The following is an 8566-nucleotide window of genomic DNA, read 5'->3' as shown; positions in this document are numbered from 1 at the left end:
TTATATATGTAAGAGGGTGAATTATTGAGGAAATAACATTAAAGCATGGGTCCTTGGATTGCTATTGCAACCCCCACAAAAGCAAGAAGCAGATACACGAGACTGCAGCAGAACAGGATTTATCTTGTACTGACCTGAGTGTTTATGGAGTTATCCTCTGTGGGATTAAGAAAATTTTCCTCTGGCTTTCCTGTAGCTGTCTAGCTGATGTTGCTCATCACCCTTGTGTACATGGGTGTGCATCTCAGAGAGGATTTTCTGTTTTCCTTCTCCCACCCTTGCTGGTAATTAACAACACATAGTACCAGGGAATGAAGGAGGAAGAGCTCTAAAGGGGCCTACCACCAATTCAGTAGTGCTTTGATTAAACAGCTCCAAGTCCTTTGAAAACATTTTGCCAAGAAAAGCTTGCTATCAACATGTATAATCTCTTATCAGAGGCCATTGAAAGCCTGGGCTCCGAGATTAATGCTCCCATCGCAACGAGTTTCAATCAGTTTAAAACTCACATCGAGATGAAAGCCATGAAGCCTTCTCGCCCGGTTTGCCCTGCAAAACCCACTGAGATCAACTGACTAGGGAGGATTAGGGCATGCTCATCTGCTGGCTCTCCAGCAGGACGAGCAGGTTCAAAAGAAAAACAATAATTAGGGATAATTGCTTGTGTCCAAACACAGGCATTAAAGCCCTTTTCCCTTTCGGTAATTTGTGAGCTGGAATGAAAAAGACACCCCCTGTTTTGACAGCTGGGCAGGCGAGCAGAACCGGTGACAGATGAAGTGAGATGTCCCCAGGCATCCGCGGGCGGAGCCGCCGCATCGCCCCGGGATGGCAGCGCCCTTGGGCTGGCTCAGCCCGGAGACGTCCCGCGCTGCCCCGGTGGCGGTGCCGTTGCCCCAACGGCCGTAACTTCCGCGGGGCTCGGCGGCGCCGGGACCCCAGTACCCGGGCAGTCCCTGGGAGAAATTAAATCCCCGCGGCGTGGGGTGGCGGCCCTATAAAGGAGGAGACTAAAGCAGAAACCACGGTTTTAAGTGTTCCGCGCCAGAGCAATGCCGCGCTGCCAGCCCGGCGGGGCCGCAGGGACGGGGACTGGGGCTCTCAGCTGGGCTCCGCTCCGCTCGGCTCCGGAGGGGGCCGGCCCCGGAGCCCCGGCGGCGCGGGGCTGACCGATCCGGGCGGGCGCTTGAGGGCTGCGGCGGGAGGTGAAGACGGGGCAGGGCGGGCCAAGGGGCTAAACTCTAGCCGAATGTCTCCGAGCGCCCGGGGAACGGCAGACCACTGGAAGTGACGCCGGGCGGCCGGAGCCCGCTCGAGGCAAAAGCAGCACGTTGCACCTTTCCGCCGCAGGCTCCGCTCCGGGCGGGCTCGAAGGGCGGCGTGCGCCCTCGGGCGGCGGCCCAGCCGGCGGGGGGCGGTCTGGCCGGTGGCGGGGGGCGCGCAGCCACAGCCGCGCCGGGCACCGGGCGCCGGGGGGCAAAGTGCTCGGGGCCGCGGAGATCCAGTTATCGGGACTCCCATCTACGAGTGTTACGTGTCTTGTACGCTTAACTGACAAATGCAAATCAGATGGGAACAGTAAAGCACTGTACAATCACTGTTACATCACAATGAGTGATTAATTAAGGAAACTCACATCAAAAAAAAAAAAAAATTTTGTAAGGAATCTTGGAAAACACTGCAAATACAGCCGGGATCCAGATTAATATACTTATCTAATAAAGCTGTTCCCGGTCGCCTTCTGTCTCTCGCCTGCTCCTGTCTTCTTCTTCTGCCTCACATTAGGGTAGGCTTAGCCAGCACTCACTGCCTAATCGGACGAGCTAAACTTTTTAACAAGAGATTATATTTGTATGTTAATGATCAATATAATAGCGTTAAGACGTTGGACATTAAAAGACCGCGATCGGACAGTTGCTTTCGTATGCTTTGCTTTTCCATTTGGGAGTAAAGCAAGGTTATAATCTCTCCTCTGAAAGCGGAGATAAAAATGGAGCTATACTCCTCCAAAAAAATGTGACACAGCGAGTATGTTTCATAAACGATATCTTTAACAGCAGCAGCATCACTGCTGTGGCAGCGGCGCTTGCTAACATAAAACCGATGTAATTTTGGAACTGTTCTAGGTTAGGTGGTGCGATAGTAATGCGGACTAAACTATAATAAAAATTATCATACAAAACTGGTCTGAAGGGTGATGGATAAAACGAGGCATGGAAAATGGTAACATATCTAATTCCAGCAGAGCAGACTCCACTGCTAGAGCTCACTTCGTTTAAAAAAAAAAAAAAAAAATTTTTTTTACATCGCTCTAAAATCCCAGACACCCAGAAGCTGGTTGACTTTAGAGTACACCGAGGAATAAAATGAATGGGAGTGTTTTAATCTCCCAATCTTATTTTATAATATTATGACGACCTTACAAACGATAGCAGCTTTCTTCCCATTTATCCTGGACTTTAATCATTTTAGCAGCTAATCTAAATCTATCTATAAAGACAGACTGTCTATACTTTGCATGGAGAATTTTTTTAATATATATAAAAGTGTTAACGGTATATATATATATATATATATATATATATAAATTACGGTCTGTTTCCATAGCTCCAAAACATAGAGCAAATAAGTTGCCTACCTCAGTGCTCCGATTTCCTCCGAGCCGAGGCAGGCACAGTACTAGGCTGAGCAGGCTGTGTCTCTCTCCTGCATTTGGCTACGCAGCCCACGCCAGGAACGCCGTAACCCCATGCAAAAATCAAGATTGCAACTAGCAAACTCTGCAAGGAAACATGGTATATCACACACTGGCAGTCCAGCGAAAGCATCCTCGGGGTTATTTTTTGTTGTTGTTCTTTTCCTCAATTGCACGAAAATAACGAACGGAAGTTTGAATGGAGAAACATTAAAATAAGTACATTACAACATAAAATGCAAGCCCAGTCCCACGGGGAGAGATGGAGCACGTCTCTGTACTTTCTCAAGGCGGTTGGGGATATCTATGGAGATTTTTCTATAACTAAATCTCCTGCTACTGGACGGAAAAATTGAACAATTATTAAACCGATCAATAATTAGTTTTAAAGTATCTCTAAATTAGTTCAAACGCAAGCCGCCTCTTTGAGGGTCCCGGGGGTCCCCAGCATATAACAGGTTGTCATTTAAATGCAGTGTGGGTGTGGCGTGTGGTTTCTTTTTTCTTTTCTCCAAGGGTAAAATCTTGAGAGCTGTTTCACACGATAATCTTTCGGGTAATTTTATGGAGAAAAACTGACAACATATCGGCCGTATTTACTAGTCCAAATGCCCGCCGTAGCCTCACCAGCACGCTGGCATGAGCAAACCCAATTCGACTCGATCCCTAACCCGTTTCCCAGATCCAAAGTTACACAGCAAAATCCCAATCCTTTTCCTCCCCGCTTTCACTTCCTTTGATTAGACAAGTTTTGACAAGCTTCAGAGCCCTGATAGAGACCCTACCCTGCCTCCCGGGACTCGGAGAAGTCTACCGAAATCTTTTATTATGTTGTTGTACTGTGGTGTTCTGTGGTGCTGGATCGATATATTTTATTGGTAGTAGTCACAATATTCGTGGTTGTAATAATAATAATCATCATCGTCGTCGTCGTCTTTGTCGTCGCCGTTGTCGGTGAGTTGCTGAACGTCGTAGTTCGTTCTGACAAATTCCTAGAATCATAGGTATAGTTATGAAAAAAATAAAAGCAAATAATGTGCAAAACTACCTTTCTCCAGATACTCCTGGAGAACCTTCCTAACTAATGCAGGATCAAACCCAAAACAAGAAACGTTTAACGTCAGTGTGGATGATAATCTGAAGTTTGAATGAGAGGTGCAAGAGTCAGCTCAGTCTACTCCAAAGTAACCTGCGAGTACGAATGAGAGGACACCACGGGTTTCAGATCCTCTTTTCCTAAAAAGCTCCTGAATCAATCAGTAACAAATTAAAAGCGAGGAGGAAATACCACGTACGCTGGGATCAGATTTGTCTTGTGCGGGCATAATTCTCTTTCGATCTTCTTTTACACATTGCAAGTATAGAGAGGGGGGAAGAGTCCTTTAAAACGAAATTTGAACGGGTACTTTTACGTTTTCTTTTAAAATGAGGTCACTTATTCTTTGACTAGAACTGCGTGACAGCCTACCGAGCCTAGATGCCTGCACACATTTGATTACAAATATGCGAATAAGAACTGTAGGCTGACTGCAACATCAGCGTCTGGGGATTTTATTCTAAATGTTACACTTTGAATTTTACTTTTCCATTTGTCTAATACAATTTATGCGGTTTTCTTCCAAATTAAGCAAGAGACCCCGATCACTGCAAAAATTTGCTTATGTCAAGTTTTAGGTGGAAAAGGGAATTTGACAATGCCACAGCTGAACATTTCAACAGCCATTTACCACTAAAGAGAGCAGCTTCCAGAGTTATATACCTTGTAGTACAGTTCATAAAGTTGATTTATGATGAAACAGAATTACTGGGTTTTACTGCTCTGGCCCTCCCAGCTGGTAAGAATTTGACTGCAACGTGTGGGATTTACAGTGAGCGAAAACAGCATTATATCGAATGCTTCCTCTATATACGTGATCCCAGTCAATGGGTAATGGAAAACTCTGTCTTGCAAAAATGCACGCGTATTCAGAACCAGATTTTTACGGTCAGATGGTACAGACGAGGTCTGCATGCTCCTTCACTCTGAGATCTGCCCGGTGCCGCAAGTACAGCAAAAGTGCCCCGTCGGTGCCTTTCAAGGACCAGAGGAAGCCCACACCGCGGATCCGGCTTCCCGGCCCCAGGGGCTGCCGTGGGCGATGCGACTGGAGCAGCAGAAATGAAGGCAGACAGCGGGGAGTCGAAACGGCGATTCTGCACTCTCTGCTCTCGAGTGCGCACACGCGGCAGGCGGCAGCCGAGGGGAAAGTGCGGGCGCTGAATTTTCAGGAACAAATCTTTTCCCGAGCATCTGTGGTTGTCCCGGTGCAATCGCAGGGATGCAGATGGGGGGGGGGGGGGGGATTTGTGCCAGCTTGGCATGCTAATATTTGTGCCTGAAATAAACTATCGATGGATTCACGCAGTCTGGTGTGTCTAAATACAATAACACAGTGGACAATATGCACTATTCGGTGTAAATCCCGATCTCCCGGGTCGGTCCCCTCATAAAATCATAGCCCGGCGCAATGATACCGGAAAGGACGAGCGTGCTGTAATCAAAGCATTGTTTAGCAAACGGTTGAGAAATCAAAACACCGCCCCGTAGGGTTACCTCCGCAGTTCCGCACTCTCCTGAGGGGCGCACGGAGCTCTGTGACGTTTGCGGTCGCTCTCCCCGCGGAGCCTCTCGCATCCTCAACCCCCCCGCCGTTACCGGCAGCTCCACCAGCCCCGGCGCGCCGCGGACACTGCCGCGGACACTGCCGCGGCCTTGCGGGGGCACCGGTACCGGCGGCTGGCGGGGAAGGGAGCCCCCAGCCCGGCGCCCCCCCACCCCACCCCTGCCCCACAGCGAGGGGAAGGGCCGGGGCGAGGAGTCCGGCTTTCCTCCAGCTCGACCTCGAGCCTCGAGCCTCCAGCTCGACATCCGGGCGGCGGATGCTTCAGGAGCCCTCTCCGCTGCGGAGGGACCAGGAGCTTCTGGCACAGCCCCGCTCTCCCGCCAGCTCCGAGCACCGCGAAGAGACACCCAGGGGCATTTTTGTGGGTGATTTGTACAAACCCATGGAAAGCTCAGGAGAGGGAGGGAGGGAAGTGGAGTAGATTTGGGAGAGTGCAAAACCCGTGCTGGAGAGGGAGAGCTCGGCTTTGGAAGTACGGAACTGTATTTTGCCAAGGTGATAACTGGAAAAATATCTCTGCAAGTCATCGTTTCTATATGTTTGGCCTTTTTTTTCTTTTTCCCTCGTGCAGCACAAGTTCACGTAAGCTTTCGACAGCTAAAGTCGTCAGAGTTTCCATCTGTCATCCAGAAAGCCACTAATCTGAGTTGCTTTTGCAGTGGCTTTTTACAGGCAATTAAAGGATAGGCATATGTTACCAAAAAGCAGGAACGAGTGTGGTCTTTCGTCCTCTTTCATGCTTTTATTTAAATAGTTCTCTCTGTTCGTGCACACTTAAGCATTTTTCTTTTTTACTTGCTTCCAAAGCCCCTTGCTTAAAAAAAATACTGCCATACCATAGGTTTTAAAGATTTTTTTTTTTACTGCAGTCCTCTCTGGGCTAAAAGAAAGATGATGGTTTCACTTTAGACTATTCAAACGCTTGCTAGAAGAGTCAAATAATGATTAACTAGTGTATTTCACTGAAGGGGGTCACAGGAAAAGGAGGTTTTGCTGCCCGGCCGGCCGCAGGCTGGGCTCCGTGCAGCGGCCGGGTCTACACACATCCCCCCCCCCGGCCCGCTGGATGGGTGCTTGCGGACCGTGGGAGCGTCGCAGGGGAGGAAGGTGCTGCAGAAATAAAAGGTGGCTTTATTATTATTATTAAACTTACTGAGAAGCAACAATGTAAACAGGCACTCCCAGATGGAACTGATCAACTTCTAGTTTCAGTGGTTTTGCAGGATATATAGCTTCTCATATGGTCTTGGTATTTTAATTGTTGCTCCTCTTGCTGTAGAGATGCGGTCTTGACACAGCTGAGCTGTTAAGTCAAGAAGCCAGCAAGAGACAGACAGGGCTGTCTCCTTCGCTGAGAAATAATAACTGAACACATTGTAAACCCAACGTTATCATCTAAGCAGCAGTTTAACTCATGCTCACCAGTGCTCTTAGCATAGAGACGCTATTTGTAAAAATTTCTTCATAGCGAAATGGTTCGTTTTCATTTGAGTTCTCATTGAGTGCCATTTCCTGATTTTCTGTGGTATACATTCTTTGTTTGGAGTTCATAAAATTAACAAAACTGTATTTTAAAACTCCTTAATAGTACCTTTCTGAGAATAAGTATTGAGTTCTCAGGCTAATACCTGCTATTACAAAATATCATCATTCTTTTCCCCAGATGAACTGTCTAGGGAACAGGATATCAGGCAGCTACTCCTTGTTTGTAGTGACATGTGGGAGAGGAGAATCCCCCTTGATAACACTACCATGAGTGATGAGGACATTCAGAAAGCTTGATGATGCAATTGTGTTTCATTTTTTATCCGAATCTCAGTGACTATCCACTTCCCATCCCATTTCTCCACACCTCTTTTTTTTTCTCTTTTTCTCAGCTCAGTCTAGCTTTCCCTTCTCTAGACCCAAAAGTTCCTTTTCCCTTAAGCTCTTCAAATCACTCCCCTCTTTTCCCTACACACCTTTAGGACCATCTCCATCATTCCTTAAACATGCTTAGTATTGGGAGACATTCCCTCAGGGTGGTGCATTCAGCCTTGACTACAGCCTGTGTGTCTCCAGTCTGACATACTGGGAAGTTCTTTAGTCAAGAGGCACACTGGATGAAGGTCCATATCACAAAGTAGACAATCCAAACAATGCTGAAGTTTGAGCTGTATTGTTTCCCCCTTCTTTCTAGAATATTTAGTGAAGACAACAGTTCATTAATTGGAGTTAGTATAGCTCTATTGATGCCAGTGGTATACCACAATTTATAGCAATTACAGATCTGTATCGCAGTCAAATGTCAACCTAACAGAGGCAGACACTTCAGTAAAAAATAAAGCCTGTTATGGGATTATAGAGGAAGGGTCAAGAACTAGAACTGGAACTTTTTCAAAATCTAAAAAAGGAGGCAGATCTGATTCCATTTGAGGTTTGTGTCATTTCTTATTTTATCCTTGTGGTTCACCAATTCCTTGCTAAACAATAGTAGACATTCCTACAGAATTTTATATTTAGCCATTAAAATGATTCAACATGTTCTATACATAATTTAATTAAGATCCTACCTTAAATCAAGTGCCAGTATATAGCAAGCATGTCTAATGTGGGACAATTGCTCTGCTGCTTTGAAACCCTGGTGTGGTGTGTGCCCATGTAATATGGGGCAATTTGAATCATAAATAGCTGAGTTGAAGTTGAACAAAAGACAGAAAGAGGGAGGGAAAAAACAGTCTTGCACTTATTGAAATATGTTTACTTTGGAAAATAATCTATTAACTAGTTTAACAAAGATACTTTAAGACTTATCTTGTTGTCTTAGCTGGGAAAAAAAATTCCATGAGGATTGTGTCTTGGACCTTTATAAGACGACTGTTTAGTAAAGATTGTCTTTCTTTTAGCTCACAGAGTAGTACATACAAAACTGTAACTAGACTTCACCTTTTTGGAAGCAGAAGCAACGCAGTCTAATGCTTAGAGCTGTCTTGTCATCACTATCCCGTTGTGCAACATTGGACAATTTATGCAATCTCTTGCGGTAAGATAAAATAAAATACATAGGGCTGAGAAAGAACTGGATGCCCACTGGGTGCCACAAAATCCCAACTTGGCTGCTGTGTAGCTCTCCAGATGTTTATATTTACAGTCCCTACCCTGAGTCATTTTACTCTGAACCCTAAGACCATCACTCTTATTTAAGTCTGTTCAAAATTCAGAAATCTAG

The sequence above is a fragment of the Nipponia nippon genome, unplaced genomic scaffold (assembly GCF_047370975.1).
Source record: "Nipponia nippon isolate SJK-2023a ecotype South Korea unplaced genomic scaffold, ASM4737097v1 scaffold_33, whole genome shotgun sequence".
In the NCBI taxonomy this organism is placed as follows: domain Eukaryota; kingdom Metazoa; phylum Chordata; class Aves; order Pelecaniformes; family Threskiornithidae; genus Nipponia; species Nipponia nippon.
The sequence above is the reverse complement of the archived record's forward strand: the minus strand, read 5'-3'. Positions refer to the sequence as shown.